The following is a 15,179-nucleotide window of genomic DNA, read 5'->3' as shown; positions in this document are numbered from 1 at the left end:
TTATTCATCGTTCTTGTAAACCCTAAATCCTCTACAGTAGAAATTCTTTATCGAGCTCTGCTGAGGATTGTTGATTAATCATTCAACACACTTTGATCCATTCTTGTGTTCTTGCTATTTACTCGTTTATTATTTTACCTGTTTTAAAGATCTAATCGATCTTCAAGTTAGTTTTTAACTTATCAATTGGTATTAGAGCAGGAGGCTGTGTAAATCATACACTTCTTTTCTGTGAAAAAGGTTTCGATTAGGGTTATTCCGCATTTACTGATATTTATTGAGCCGTCATCCCATAATTGACGTAACTCGATATTTATTGTTTTGCCCTAATTCATTACATTACAAGTCTGATCTTTTAACAGGTTATTCGATCAAGCATGGACGAGTCGCAATCCAATCTCATTAATATTTCGAACAACATTGGATCAACAACGAAGATTCCCATCCTTTACACTCACGATTATGAAGTCTGGGCACATCACTTTGAAGACTATGTTATAGGATCTGAGGACAATGGATAACTCATCTGGGAAGCAATCGTATCTGGACCCTTTTCTCATTCAGCAACTTCAAGGATTATTAAAACTCAAAAGGAGTATAATGATCTTTTGAAAGACGTTAAAGATATTGCTCAAGACGAAAAAGATAAATTTCAGTGCAATATCAAAGCATTGAGATTAATCAGATTCGCTCTTCAATCCGATACTTTCAGGCTGGTGAGTTCATGCACGACTGCAAAAGAAATATGGGACAGACTACGAGAATTGTATTCTACGGACGAAGATCTTGAACACTCCATTCAAACCTTACTCTTGTCCGAGTTTGGTGAATTCAAGCAGGGAGCCGAAGAAACCGTGACTCAAACGTTCGATCGCTTCAATCATCTTCTTAGCAAGATGATTAAACATGACATTGAAAGGAAGCTAATTGAGCAGAAGGTTACATTTTTGAATGGCCTCAGATCTGAGTGGAGAGCAGTAATGTCCACAATTAAAGCGCATGAACAATTCAAATCCTATTCTTTGGCGAAACTGGTGGGCATCCTGAAATCCCAAGAAAAGATCGTGTTACATGAGAAAAATGTGGTTTCAAGCCTGGGTTCGTTGGCCCTCCTATCCAAAAGCAAAGCAGTGGTGGAAGAAGAAGACCTCAACTTGGAGGACTATGACCTCACTTCTGAAGACTATGTTATGATGGTGTCAAACCCCAAGAGGTTCATCAAGAAGAGATTCCCCACAAACAAGAACCGAAATTGGCAGGGGAGTTACAGTTCTGAAAAGGTCAAAGATGAACCGAAGGCAGAAGAATCAAAGAGGGAACCGAAAGCTGAAGGAGATTCGGGAGTGAGCTACTATTACTGTGGAGGAAAGAACCACTATGCAAAAGATTGTATCCTCAAGAAAATGGCAGAAAAGGACGAGGAAAAAGATGAAGAAGCTTTGTTGCAGAAAAAGCTGGATGAGATCAGGAAGAAGAAATCTACTGCTAACCCTTCTATGAATGCTTTAATTGTGCAGGGTTCGGTAGCGGATGATGAGTTCGGCGGCGTGGAGGTCTGGTCAACCGACTCTGAAGATGATGAAGTAAGGAAGCCTTCTCATGGAAAGGCTTATGTGGCGAAAGAAGAGAGCAGTGGTGGAAAATGCTTGATGGTGTCCGACGTATCTCAGATGAGGGGATACAACACGAATGGTGGGAGTGAAGACACGAAGGAGCAACAGAATTTGTGTTTTACAGCTAAACCGCTCAGCGTGCAGTTCAATGAGCTTGATGAACTGATCAAGAAGGTACAATCCGTTTTTGTTTCATTCAAAGTTCCACAATGCTCATACGAAAAGGAATTAAAAAATGTTAATTCAAGAATCTCTCATCTAGACAGTAGTTTAACTCAAACTCGAGTCACCAATTCTAACCTAACTGACCAATTAAGCAGGGTGTCTTCGAAGAGTGAGGAACAGAGGATGTGGATCGAACTGAAGGAGTCGGAGTTAATCAAAACAAAAGATGAAAACATTTATTTGCAAAGAGACAATTTAAAGCTTTTAAAACAGCGAAATGTTTTTTGTTTGATTGCTAAACGTTTTTACACTAATATCACTCAGCTTCATTTGGATTGTGAAATAGGACAAAAGATTCATCGCATGATTTTACCCTTCCTTGAGTTTAAGGAGGATGAAATTGATGCTGAAGCGTATAATTGTGAAAGTGTTATTTCGTCTGAGGAAGTTAATCCGACTTATATGTATGGACTGGACAAAATCGAATTTTTCATTAAGTCCAAGGACCATAAGGACATGCTTAAAAACCTTTTGGATGAAAATGATAAACTGAAACTGAGGACCGAAACCATACAAAAATTTGACTCATTAAACGCCAACTTGAGCTCAGAAAATAAAATTGATGTTGAAAATGCATCTGAGCTTAATGAGGACGACAATATGAGTGAAATTTATGTAGAGGACACAGTTAATTGCTCAAAATTTGTCAAGAGTGAACCCGAAAACCACAAGAATCTCATCTCAGAAAATTCAGTGGAGTTTGCTCGTTTGTCCCAACAAAAGTCCCCGATCCTTGCAGAGAAGGCAGTTGTATATCAAAAAGTTAGAACCACTCCAAATCAGGTGTATAAGGTCACCGGCGTAACCGAACATCAGACTGCTGAACTCACAGCCATTGTAAACGAAGACAATGCTGATGGTTGCGACGAGTTCTTCTGGTCTGCCCCCATCGACAATGCTGACGAAACGGTAGGTTTGTCTGAAAGGACTTCATGGAAAAGCAAAGACAGATATGTGCCAGAACCTTTGAATAAACCTGATAGCTTCGATGTGCCAAGCACTAGTGGTACAAAAGATGTTCCTCAAGAAAAAGGAATTCCTGCAAAAGAAGTCACTCCTTCAAGTGAAACTTCATCAGTTTAGAGTGAACCAGCTAAAGGAAAACCGAAACTAGAAGCCAATATCCATCATCAACCGAAGCAGATGAGAAATCAAAAACAGCAAAGGAATCAGAGATACAAGAAGAATCTCTCTGAAAGAAAACAGTTTTGGCAATCTCAAAATGACTATTTCTCACATAATGATAGGAACTTAAAGTCAGAGAAAAGTTCTGTTAAATCACAAGAGAGCAATAACAACCGAAAGCAGAGGTTCGGTTCAGAGAAAAACATCAACCGAAAGCAAATATTCGGTTCAGAGAATGACTCCAACCGAAAGCAGAGGTTCGGTTCGGAGAACAACATCAACCGAAAGCAAAGGTTCGGTTCAGAGAACAAAAGAGACCAAAATTCTAGATTCGGTCCCACTAATGATCAAAAGCAAAAGGGTCACCTTGAATCTCAAGTCAAGAAGACATCTCAGTCTAAGTTCTCTCATTCTAACTCCTCTAATTCTTCGAATTCTTCTAATTCCTCTCAACCCTGTTCTAAATTCCATTCTGTTCACTCTCAAAAACCTCAATCATCAACTGAACCGAAAGGAAAATCGAAGGTTTCATCAGTTAAACCAGAGTCCAAGCCAAAAGCAACGAATCCCAATAAAATTAAAGTTTTCACCATCAAAAAGAAAGATGAAACAACTCTAATAAAAAGAACATATCTTGTTGACATCTCTCTTACTATTCCTGTTCCTGTGAAAGGCTCACGAGGACCCAAGAAACTTTGGGTTCCTAAATCTGCTTAATTTTTGCAGGTTATCAATGACGAGCAGTTTGACGAAGAATGGTACATTGACAGTGGCTGCTCGCGTCACATGACTGGAAGGAAGGAAGATCTAAGGGAATACAGGTCTCTTTCAAATGGTGGAAACGTCAAATTCGGGAACAACTCCTTCGGCACCATAAAAGGCTATGGAATGATTACAAACGGTGATTTCACGATTAGGAAGGTTTTATACGTGGAAGGACTACAACATAACCTCATCAGTGTATCTCAGCTTGTTGGAGGTACCGGTCTCAAAGTTTCATTCGACGATGAGGGTTCTGAAATAATTGAGAAGAAGACGAAAAGAGTTATTCTCAAATCAGAGCGTAAAGGTGAGATGTTTCCCCTGAACCTCAAACCTATCAAAGGGAACCCAACTATCTGCCTGTTATCCAAAGCACAATCTGACGAAAGCTGGTTGTGGCACCGAAGGCTCTCTCATATCAACTTTAAGGATATCAACAAACTTGTCACTGGAGGTCATGTTCGAGGTCTTCCATTGCTCAAGTACGATAGAGAACATTTGTGTGCTGCATGTGAAATGGGGAAGCAGAGTCGTCAAAGTCATCCATTTATAATAAACACTAAAGTTGTTGAACCACTAGAATTACTTCATATTGATTTGTGTGGTCCATCATCTATCGAAAGTATCGGTGGTAGCAAGTACATTCTTGTTATTGTTGATGACTTTTCGCGTTTTACATGGGTGTTCTTTCTGAAGCAAAAATCTGAAGCGACTCTCAAACTGAAGACGTTCATTAAGCAGATTGAAGTACAGCTGAAGAAAGTCGTTCGCAACATAAGAAGCGATAATGGGCTGGAGTTCAAAAATAAAGAATTCGAAGAATTTTTGGCCGAAAAGGGAACCAGTCATAACTTCTCAGCTCCCTACACTCCCCAACAAAACAGAATTGTCGAAAGACGAAACCGTTCTTTGTGTGAAGTTGCCCGAACCATGCTAAGTTTCGCTTCCTTACCTTTATATTTTTGGGCTGATGCTATTTCTGCTGCTTGTTTTACACAGAACAGGTCATATCTCAATAAGCGCTTCACTCTCACTCCTTATGAGATCATCAACAACAGGAAGCCAAATGTCATGTTTTTCCATGTGTTCGGTTCACGGTGTTTCATCTTCAATTCCAAAGAACACCGCAACAAGTTTGATGTCAAAGCCAACGAGGGGATATTTCTGGGCTATTCTCTAACTTCTAAAACGTACAGGGTCTTAAACAAGCGCTCGAGGAAAATAGAAGAAACTTATTACGTGACTTTTGATGATAGCTATGTCAAAAAGCTAAAGGCCAATGAAGACACAGCTGGAGAAATTTTTCCCCAAACTGGCCAAGTCACAGCCTCAATCGCAAACCTCTTTGAGAAGTTCGTCGAATTATTTGATGAACCAGAGAAGGCATCTCTCTCAGAAGCCAACGCAGCTGACAACAAGGTAGATCATCTGAAGCAACTTATCGAACCTACTTGTTCAAACCTACTTTGGAAGAAAATAAAAAGATTAAAAAAAACTTTGGAACCGAACCCGAGCGTTCGGTTGATTTCGGTTGAGAAAAATTTTGAAAAACCGAACCCGAGCGTTCAGTAGGTTTCGGTTTTGAAAAATTTTGAAAAACCGAACCCGAGCGTTCGGTTGGTTTTGGTTTTGAAAAATTTTGAAAAACCGAACCCGGACGTTCGATTGTTTCGGTTTTGAAAAATTTTGAAAAACCGAACCCGAGCGTTCGGTTGGTTTCGGTTTTGAAAAATTTAGACTTTCAAAAAGGAAATACTTTTGACAATAAGATAAACAATTTTGTAAAATAATTGTACAGGAAATTTACAACCAAGAAAACTACCCTTAATTGATGAGCGAATGCAGATGATCCAACCGAACCCGAACGTTCGGTCTATTTCGCTTCTTACGTTTGAGTTTGAGAGGTAGTTTGTGGTACTGACTCTGATTCAATCATACCTAGCCCTTGTAGAATTTTGTTGAACGACGCTTCAGGAAGGGCTTTGGTGAAGACATCAGCCAGTTGATCAGTGGTTCTAACAAAGTGAATTTCAACATTTCCATCTTCCACATGATCTTTAATGAAGTGATACCTCAGTGCTATGTGCTTTGTCTTGGAGTGTTGCACTGGGTTATAACAGATCCTAATTGCACTTTCAGAGTCACAATATAGTGGGATCTTTTTCATATTGAGTCCATAGTCTCTGAGTTGACTCTGGATCCAAATCACTTGAGAAGTACAGGATGCAGCTGCAATGTATTCTGCTTCAGCTGTAGATAAAGACACACACGTTTGTTTCTTTGATTGTCAGCTAACCAACTTCCCGTCAAGGAATTGGCAGCCTCCAGTGGTGCTTTTTCTGTTTAGACCACAACCTCCAAGGTCTGCATCTGAGTAGGCCTGAACGAAGAAGCCTGAGTTGGATGGATACCATAGACCTAAAGAGGTAGTTCGCTTGAGATATCGTAGAATGTTCTTCACTGCAAGCATGTGAGGTTCGTGTGGGTTTGCCTGAAATCTAGCACAATAACAAACAGAGAACATTATGTCAGGCCTGCTAGCAGTAAGATACATCAGTGAACCAATCATCTGGCGATAGAGCGTAATATCAACTGCCGGTTTATCCAAGGATGGAGTGAGCTTGGTGCCGAACGCCATTGGAACTTTGACCTTTGAATCTCCCATCATGCCAAATTTTGCAAGGAGAGTCTTCGTGTAAGCTTCCTGATTAATAAAGATGCCTTCGGGTCCTTGTCTAATATTTAAACCAAGGAAAAAGTTAATTGGACCCATTGAGCTCATTTCAAATTTAGTCTCCATCAGCTTTCTGAATTCAGCCGTTAAGCTGGGATTCGTAGAGCCAAAGATGATATCATCAACGTAAATTTGAACAATCATAAGGTGGTTACCTTCCTTCTTACGAAAGAAGGTTGGGTCAACCGAACCTTGTTTGAATTTAGACATCTTTAAAAAGTTTTTCAGCGTTTCATACCAGGCTCTCGGAGCTTGTTTCAGTCCATACACTGCTTTGTCCAAAATGTAACAGTGATTAGGATACCTTTCATTTACGAATCCAGGAGGTTGCTCCACGTACACTGTTTCTTCGAGTTCACCATGCACACTTGACGTTCATTTGGTAGACTTCAAAGTTTTTGTGTGCAGCATAGGCGAGAAAGATTCTAACGGATTCCAGCCTAACAACAGGAGCCAAATAACATTTTTTATGTTTATTTAGTTAAGAGTATCCTTTTATAGAATATATAATGCATAATTTGTCCCAAAACATTTTATTTAAATATAAATCAGTCAAACATTTTAATATTAAAACCTCGGATGTTAACATTGATACAAAAACATAAGCATAAACTAGTTATTACAGGTCTTACATCTATTTATTATATTAATGACTATTTTGACCTTCTAGAATCTCCTCCATTGATATTTTCCACATACCAAACACAAAATCCCTAAAACTAATTGACCACTTCATTTATCTAAAAACCATTTTTTGTAAAATACAATACTTCCTGATGAAAGAAAGTTAACATCTTAATTGACTGACAATTTTGACCTTCTAGAATCTGTCCCATTGACAATTTCACAAGAGTAAACACACAATCCCAAATAATATCTTATCCCTTTAATTTATTTATACATTAGTACTGATTGACTACTTTGACCTTCTAGAATCTCTCCCATTGACAGTTTCACACACTAAACACAGAATCTCTAGATTCCAACTCCTGTAATAATAAACTACACTTGGTGAAGAGAAAGAAAATATATTAAATATGTTGGATTTTGAAAATAGTTATAATGTTGTAGTTGGTAAAAATTTAATTATAAATTATACAATGTTATAATAGAAAAATAAATTAATTAAATGTAGCGACATAAATGAGATAAATTTTGAAGTGCTATATGTATGACTCAAAAGATAATTAGATAAAATGTCTTGAAAGATTGGACTTTGAAAGTATGATGTTAAAATTGGACTCAAAGTATTTTATTTTTAAAACAAGTGTGTATTTTCAAAATGCAAAAACTAAAAGTAGATTTGATAGGGAATGTTTAATGAAATAAATGAAATTAAAATTCCCATAACCGGTTAGATAATAAAACTACAATGTCCAAATATGAAATATCAAAAATCTCTTATAGGAATAAAATGAAAGTAAAACCTATAAGCAGTAACTAAAATATAACAAGATTACATTTTCAAAGTGAAATGCCCTAAAAAGGTATTAGAAGTACAATGTCAATATGTTAGGTAGATAATGTATATAATGTCGTAATAAAGAGTAAAAAGCTGGAATTGGTTAGATCTTCAAAATAATATGTCTTAAAAGGAAAAAAAATGAAGATATAATGCTAGAATTGGTAGATTTTCAAACTAGAATGTGTTTATTGGAAAAAAAATACTAAAGATACAATGTCTTAAAATATTAAATTTACAAAATGCAATGTGTTAATATATTAGAACTTAAAATTACATTGCTATAGGAAAATTAGTTAAAAGTAGGAGGCTAAAGTACAACATTAAAAATAATAGGTTTGACGTCAAAATCATAATGTTGTACATAATGTTTTAATATGTTAGATTTGGAAGTTAAAAAGTTATAACGAAAAACAAGTTATACAATATCTTAGATAGAAAAAAAAATATACATTGTCTTAGAAAAAAACATGTTATAGATAGTTACCACAATCAAACATGTTTAGTTTTTCAAAGTGCAATATTTAAAAATGTTAAATTTTGAAAAACAAAATTACTGTTAAGTCAAATAAAACCAAACAAGTTTAGATTTTGAGATTCCAAAGTCTTACTGGGAAAAAGAATAATAGAAAAATATCTTAATAGGTTGGATTTTAAAACTACTCATTAGTGTTTAGATTTTCAATGTGTATACATGAGAAAGTAAAGAAAAAAAAAGTATATGATACATATTTGATAGGAAACAAGATAGAAAGAAGACAACCCTAATACCATCTTATCCCTTTATTTATATATTGATACTGATTGACTATTTTGACCTCCTAGAATCTCTTCCTTTTGAGAGTTTCACACACTAAACACACAATCTCTAATACTACAAGACCCCTTCACTTATACATAATACACTAGACTACAAACTAACTCATGTAACAAACTACACTTCCTGAAGAGCAAAAAGTTAACATCTTAACTGGTTGACTATTTTGACCTTCTAGACTTTATCGCATTTAAAGTTTCACACACTAATTACACACCTGACCCCTTTACTTACATACCTGATCCTTTTACTTACTTTACTCTAGCCTAGTCTCTGAAAACTAACTCTTGTAACAGACTATACACTTCCTAAAGAGAAAAAAAAAAGTTAACATCTTAACTGATTGACTATTTTGACATTCTACAATCTCTCCCATTGACATCTTAAGAGAAAAAAAAGTTTAACATCTTATTATGTTGACTTTTTAAAATGACATGTCTTTATAGGAGAAAAAAAAACTAAAAGCAAAATGTCTTGCTAGGTTTCATATTGAAAAAATAATGATAATTATGAAATCAGAATACTATCATTACTTTATATTTACCAAAGATATGTGTCTATTTATTAAAAAAAATATATTAACAGGAAAGAAAGGTCAAAGTATAATGATACAAAGAGTAACCAAAATCAAACTAGTTTCTATAGGTCAGATTTTTAAAGTACTATATTAAAACTGTTTAGATCTTGAAAAGAAAATTTAAAGTATAAATTTACAAGTGGTAACCAAGATCAAACATTTTAGATTTTCGAATTGGCCTCTGTAAGAAAAAAAAAATAAGAGAAAAATAGCATATAGTCTTAATAGGTTATATACATCTTAATTGATTGACTATTTTGACCTTCTAGAATCTCTCCCACTGACAATAAACACAAAATCCACCACTTTATTTATACATTAGTACTGATTGACTACTTTGACTTTCTAGAATCTCTCCTTTAATTATACTAATTAGCATAGCCTTTATAAACTAACTCTTATAACAAACTACACTTTATGAAGTGAGAAAGTCAACATCTTAACTGATTTGACTGTTTTCAGCATCTTGAATATCTCCCATTCACAATTTCACACATTAAGGGTTAAGAATACACTAGCCTAGTCTCTTGTAACTGACTACAATTCCTGATTGACTATTTTGACCTTTTAGAACCATATAAGAAGTTCATATCAAGAAAAAAAATGTTAGCTACACTGTTTTTAAAAAGTAATATATTCATAAGAAAAAAAAGTTTAACAGTACAACGTTAAAATATGTAAGATTTTCATAATAAAGAGCTACAAATGTTAACCAAAATCAACCAAGTTTAGATTTTCAAAATACAAAGTCTTAATACGTTGGATTTTCAAAATACGATAATAATGGTATAAATTAGTAATAGGAATGAAAATATAGAAGTATGATGTTACGAATTTTAAAGTACAATGCCTTAATAAGAAAAAAGAGAAAAATATCTTCATAGGTCAGATTTTAAAAGTACTAAATTAAAATTGTTCAGATTTTCAAAGTAAAGTGTCTATGTGTAAATTGTTTAGATTTTCAAGGTAAAACGTTGCTAGGTAGAATCTTTTACAAGTGCACTGTATTAATAAGAAAAAATGAAGTTAAAATACATTTTGAAAATATAATCTTATAAATGTCAACCAAATCAAAACAGGTTTATATTTCAAAATACGTTTTAATAGGTTAGAGTTTCAAATTGCAATGTGTTAATAAAAAAGATATAAAAGTATAATGTCTACTTAGATTTTTCAAGTACAAGAAAAAAAAAATGGAAGTACGATTTTACAAGTGATTACAAAAATCATTTTTACATTTTCAAATTACAATGTTTTAATAAGAAAAAATAAGAGAAAAATAGTACAATGTCTCAAATGAAAGTATAGTGCTACAAATGGTAGCAAATATCCAACACATTTACATTTTCAAAGCACAATAAGAAAAAATTAATAATAAAAGGTAAAAATAGGTTAGATTGTGAAAGTATAGTATAATGTGCTTAGAATTTCTAAGTACAAAGTCTTGATAGGTAAAAATAGTGGGAATTATTATGTAATAGTTGATAACAAAAATAAAAAATATATAGATTTTCAAGATACAAATATTTAAGGAACAATAATTTTGCAAATTCGTACTCGATCAATTACTGAAAAATATGAAGCTATAATTAAGAGTGGTAAAAATTAAAAGTATGATTCTATAAATGTCTTAATAGTAAAATTTCAAAAAAGTACAACGCCTTAATTGGTTAGATGTTAAAAGGGTAATGTTATAACTGGTTAGATATTGAAGTATGTCTTAGTAGGCAAAAAGGTACAAAGTCTAAATGGATAAAGTTGAAAGTGTGATGCTATAATTGGTAAAAGAAAATCAAACAAGTTTAGCTTTTCAAAATACAATGTCTTACTAGGTTAGATTTTTTAAATGAATAGTCATTGTTTTAAACAAAATACAATATCTTAAAAGGAAAAAAAATGAGAGTGGCATCTATAAAGATATGATTTTTAAAGTATGATGTTATAATTGGTTAAATTATCGATGGGAAATGTCTTAATAGAAAATAAGCAAAAAGTTCAATGTCTTAATAGGAGGAGAAATGAAAATATAATGCTATAGCTAGTAACCAAATCATACAAATTTAGATTTTCCAAATACAATGTCTTAAATAGAAAAAAAAAAAAAAAAAAAAAAAAAAAAAAAAAAAGGTTAGCTTTTAAAAGTATGGTATAACAATTGGCTAAATCATCAAAGTGCAATGACTTAATAGGGAAAAAGTTAGAAGTTCAATGTCTTAATAGGAAAAAAATTGAGAGTATAATGTTGTAACTTTGATCCAAAATCAAACAAGTTTAGCTTTTCAAAGTACAATATCTTAAACTTGTAAAAAATGACAACATACCAACTTATAGCAAGGCTTTTTTATTATTAAACAATTTTTCAAGTATTAATATTAAGTCAACAAAATAGTATGTGTGAGATGATAATGATTGATAGAGGTAGAAAAGGATAAATAAAGATTAGTTATGCTACATACTTTACAATCTTTAAAACTTATATAAGATGGAGCAAAAAGTGTTTAGCCAAGTAAAGCTAACACAATCACCTTTACATGTTGATTTTTATATTTAGTAAGTTCACAGATTGAACCCTTCATTGTATTTCCAAATACAAGCTCTAGATGTTCTATTCATGCAACAAAAAAACTAACTCTTGTAACAGACTATACACTTTCTAAAGAGAGAAAAAAATTAACATCTTAACTGATTGACTATTTTGACCTTCTATAATCTCTCCCATTGACATTTTCACATTATAAACACTATTTGATCCCTATATTTATACATTAGCTTAGCCTTTAGAAACCAACCCTTGTAAGAGACTACACTTCCGGAAGAGAGAATTAATATCTTACCTGATTGACTATTTTAACCTTCTATAAGCTGTGAAGTCTTAACCATATAAGAAGTTAGCCAAAATCAAATTTTAGATTTTTTAAAAAACAAAGTCTTACTATGTTGAATTTTCAAAATGAGATGTCTTAATAGGAGAAAAAAAAAAACTAAAAGTAGAATGTCTTACTAGGTTTTATATTGAAAAAATAATGCTAAATATGAAATCAGAATGCTATAATTACTTTATATTTACCAAATATATTTGTCTATTTATTAAAAAAAAATAGTAACAGGAAAGAAAGGTCAAAGTATAATGATACAAAAGGTAACCAAAATCAAACTAGTTTCGATTTTCAAAGTACAATGTCTTCTTATTAAGAAAATAAGAGAAATATGTTTCAATAGGTCAGATTTTAAAAGTACTTTATTAAAAGAAAGTATAATGTAGCAAGTTGTAACTAAAACAAACAAGTTTAATTTTCCAAAATACAAAATCTTAAAAGAAATAAAGAATAATAGAAAAATATCTAAATAGGTTAGATTATAAAAGAACTAAGTCATAAGCGTTTAGATTTTCAATCTGCTTTATATTAGAAAAGTTGTAAAAAATAAAAGCAAATGATACAAATTTGATGAAAATCAAGATAGAAAGAGAGCTTATATTAGAAAACTTGTTGAATGATTTATCACTTTCTAGGGGTGAGAATCTCTCTTATTCACAAACTCTTGCAACAGACTACACTTTATGAAGAGAGAGAAAGTTAACATCTTAACTGATTGAATATCTCCCTTTGACAATTTCAGACATTAAAGGCACAGCTGACCCTTTTGTCAAACAATACACTAGCCTAGTCTCTAGAAACCAACGCTTGTAACTGAGTACAATTCCAGATTGACTATTTTGACCTTTTAGAAGCTGTGAAGTCTGAACCATATAAGAAGTTCATCAACATGAGAGATTCTCACCTGAAAAAAGTGACGAATTATTGATGGGCAATGTCTTGATAGATTTTAAAAGGGTAATGTTATAACTGGTTAGATATTAAAGTACATCTTAGTAGGAAAAAGGTACAAGTTTAGCTATAATTGGTAAAAACAAATCATACAAGTTTAGCTTTTCAAAATACAATGACTTACTAGGTTAGATTTTTTAAATGAGTAGTAAATGTCTTAATCAAAATACAATATCTTAATAGAAAAAACAATTGAGGGTGCATCTTAACAGATTAGACTTTTAAAGTATGATGTTATAATTGGTTAAATTATCGATGGGCAATGTCTTAATAGAAAATAAGTAAAAAGTTCAATGTCTTAATAGGAGCATAAATGAAAATATAATGCTATAACTTGTAACCAAATCAAACAAATTTAGATTTTTCAAGTACAATGTCTTAAATAGGAAAAACAAAAAGGTTAGGTTTTAAGAGTACGATATAATAATTGGCTAAATTATCAAAGTGCAATGTCTTAATAGGGAAAGTTAACATCTAGAAACCAATGTCTTAATAGGAAGAAAATTTGAAAATATAATGCTATAACTTTTATCCAAAATCAAACAAGTTAAGATTTTCAAAGTACAATATCTTAAACATGTAACAAAAAGTACATTGTCATTATAGGATAAGTTTTAAGAATACAATGCTATAATTGGTTAGATTTTTAAAGCGCAATAGGAAAAAATATAAAAACTACAATGTCCTAACATGGAGAAGTTTAAAACTACAATAGCTCACTAATAAGTCATGTCATGGGACACTAAGTTCTTATCCGTTGCTTCTAAATAACATTCAATGACAACATACCAACTTATAAGACAATATAGCAAGGCTTTTTTTTTATTATTACACACTTTTGCAAGTATATTAACTATTAAGTAATCAGTAAAGTAAAGTTAGGGAATTGTGTACTTTGGTATTGTATATGGATGTTTGGCTTTTTTCCAGATTGCTTAAGGCTTTAAGCTGCTCAAGTTGTCCTATTAAATAGCAACAAAATAGTATGTGTTAGATAATAATGATTGATACAGGTAAAAAAGAATAAATAAGAAATACATTAAATATTAACTAATGGAGTCTCCACAATCACATAAGCCACAAAAAAAGATGCAACTAAAACATCTTGATCAGAAAAAATTGGGTTTTCAAAAGAATACTGACAGAATCTGAATAAGGACCTTCTCAAACCATACAGACATACCAGAACTATCAAATGAGTAACGATAACACAAAAACACATCCTGAAACAAGCCCAAAACCTACCTGCTAAATTAAACTTTAAAAAACAAACAAGGAAGAAGAAGATGTGAAGAGCCCCAACAAATAGATCATCAAAACCACAGAAACATCTTGTGCAGGATTTAATTAAAAAACCCGTCATTGATTAGTTGAAGAAGAAAACAGGGTAAATACGAGAGATCCCGTTGAGAATAAAGAGAAAAGAAAACAATATTTAACATTGGATTTTTTTCATACCCATACATTAGTTTTAGTTTTACAGATGAAATTAGTCAAATTACAACATCTTAAAACCCTAGAGAAATAAAATGGAAAACAATAAGAATGAAAACTTACAGCGATCTTCACAGTTTTCTTTGATTAGTGAGCATTTTGGGAATCCGAGGGGTTTGAGTCTGTTGAGAGCAGAATGACTGAATAAGTATGCATAATGCAAAATAACGGACCAGACCTTTCGAGTTCCAACAATTATTTTTATCTCCGGCGAAGATGGCGGCGTTTGCGTGTCGGAAGCTGGTGTTACATGGATCGATATATACAGGTACCCGGGGGTATCTGCGTATGTATAAATGCGTGAATACACACGGGCTCTTTTTGATTTTCAACGGTTATCTATAAAGACTTACCAAATTTAAGCCTTTCTAAATTTATATTAATAAATAAAACCCATTTTCTGCCACATGTCATGTCCTTATTGATTTGGACACATGACATTTTAATAAATTTTTAGAATTTATTTATTTTCTCATGTAATTTTCTGATTTGTTCACATATCATAACTCATTTCGGTTATAATATTGAAAGAAATAAATGCTT

The 15,179-nt window shown here is 32.7% G+C and overlaps 1 long non-coding RNA gene across 1 annotated transcript; it reads right to left on the bottom strand.

The window, feature by feature from the left end:
* Positions 1-13,720: 13,720 nt before the first annotated feature.
* LOC128125997 (uncharacterized) lies at positions 13,721-14,962 on the bottom strand. The gene is made up of 2 exons (XR_008223589.1): positions 14,700-14,962; positions 13,721-14,104 (listed from the first exon to the last, which is right to left on the bottom strand). It is a non-coding gene; the product is annotated as an uncharacterized LOC128125997 (long non-coding RNA).
* Positions 14,963-15,179: the final 217 nt, after the last annotated feature.

Source organism: Lactuca sativa, chromosome 5 (assembly GCF_002870075.4).
Source record: "Lactuca sativa cultivar Salinas chromosome 5, Lsat_Salinas_v11, whole genome shotgun sequence".
NCBI classification, from domain to species: Eukaryota; Viridiplantae; Streptophyta; class Magnoliopsida; order Asterales; family Asteraceae; genus Lactuca; species Lactuca sativa.
Note: the sequence above shows the minus strand (reverse complement) of the source record. Positions and strands in the feature narration are given on the sequence as shown.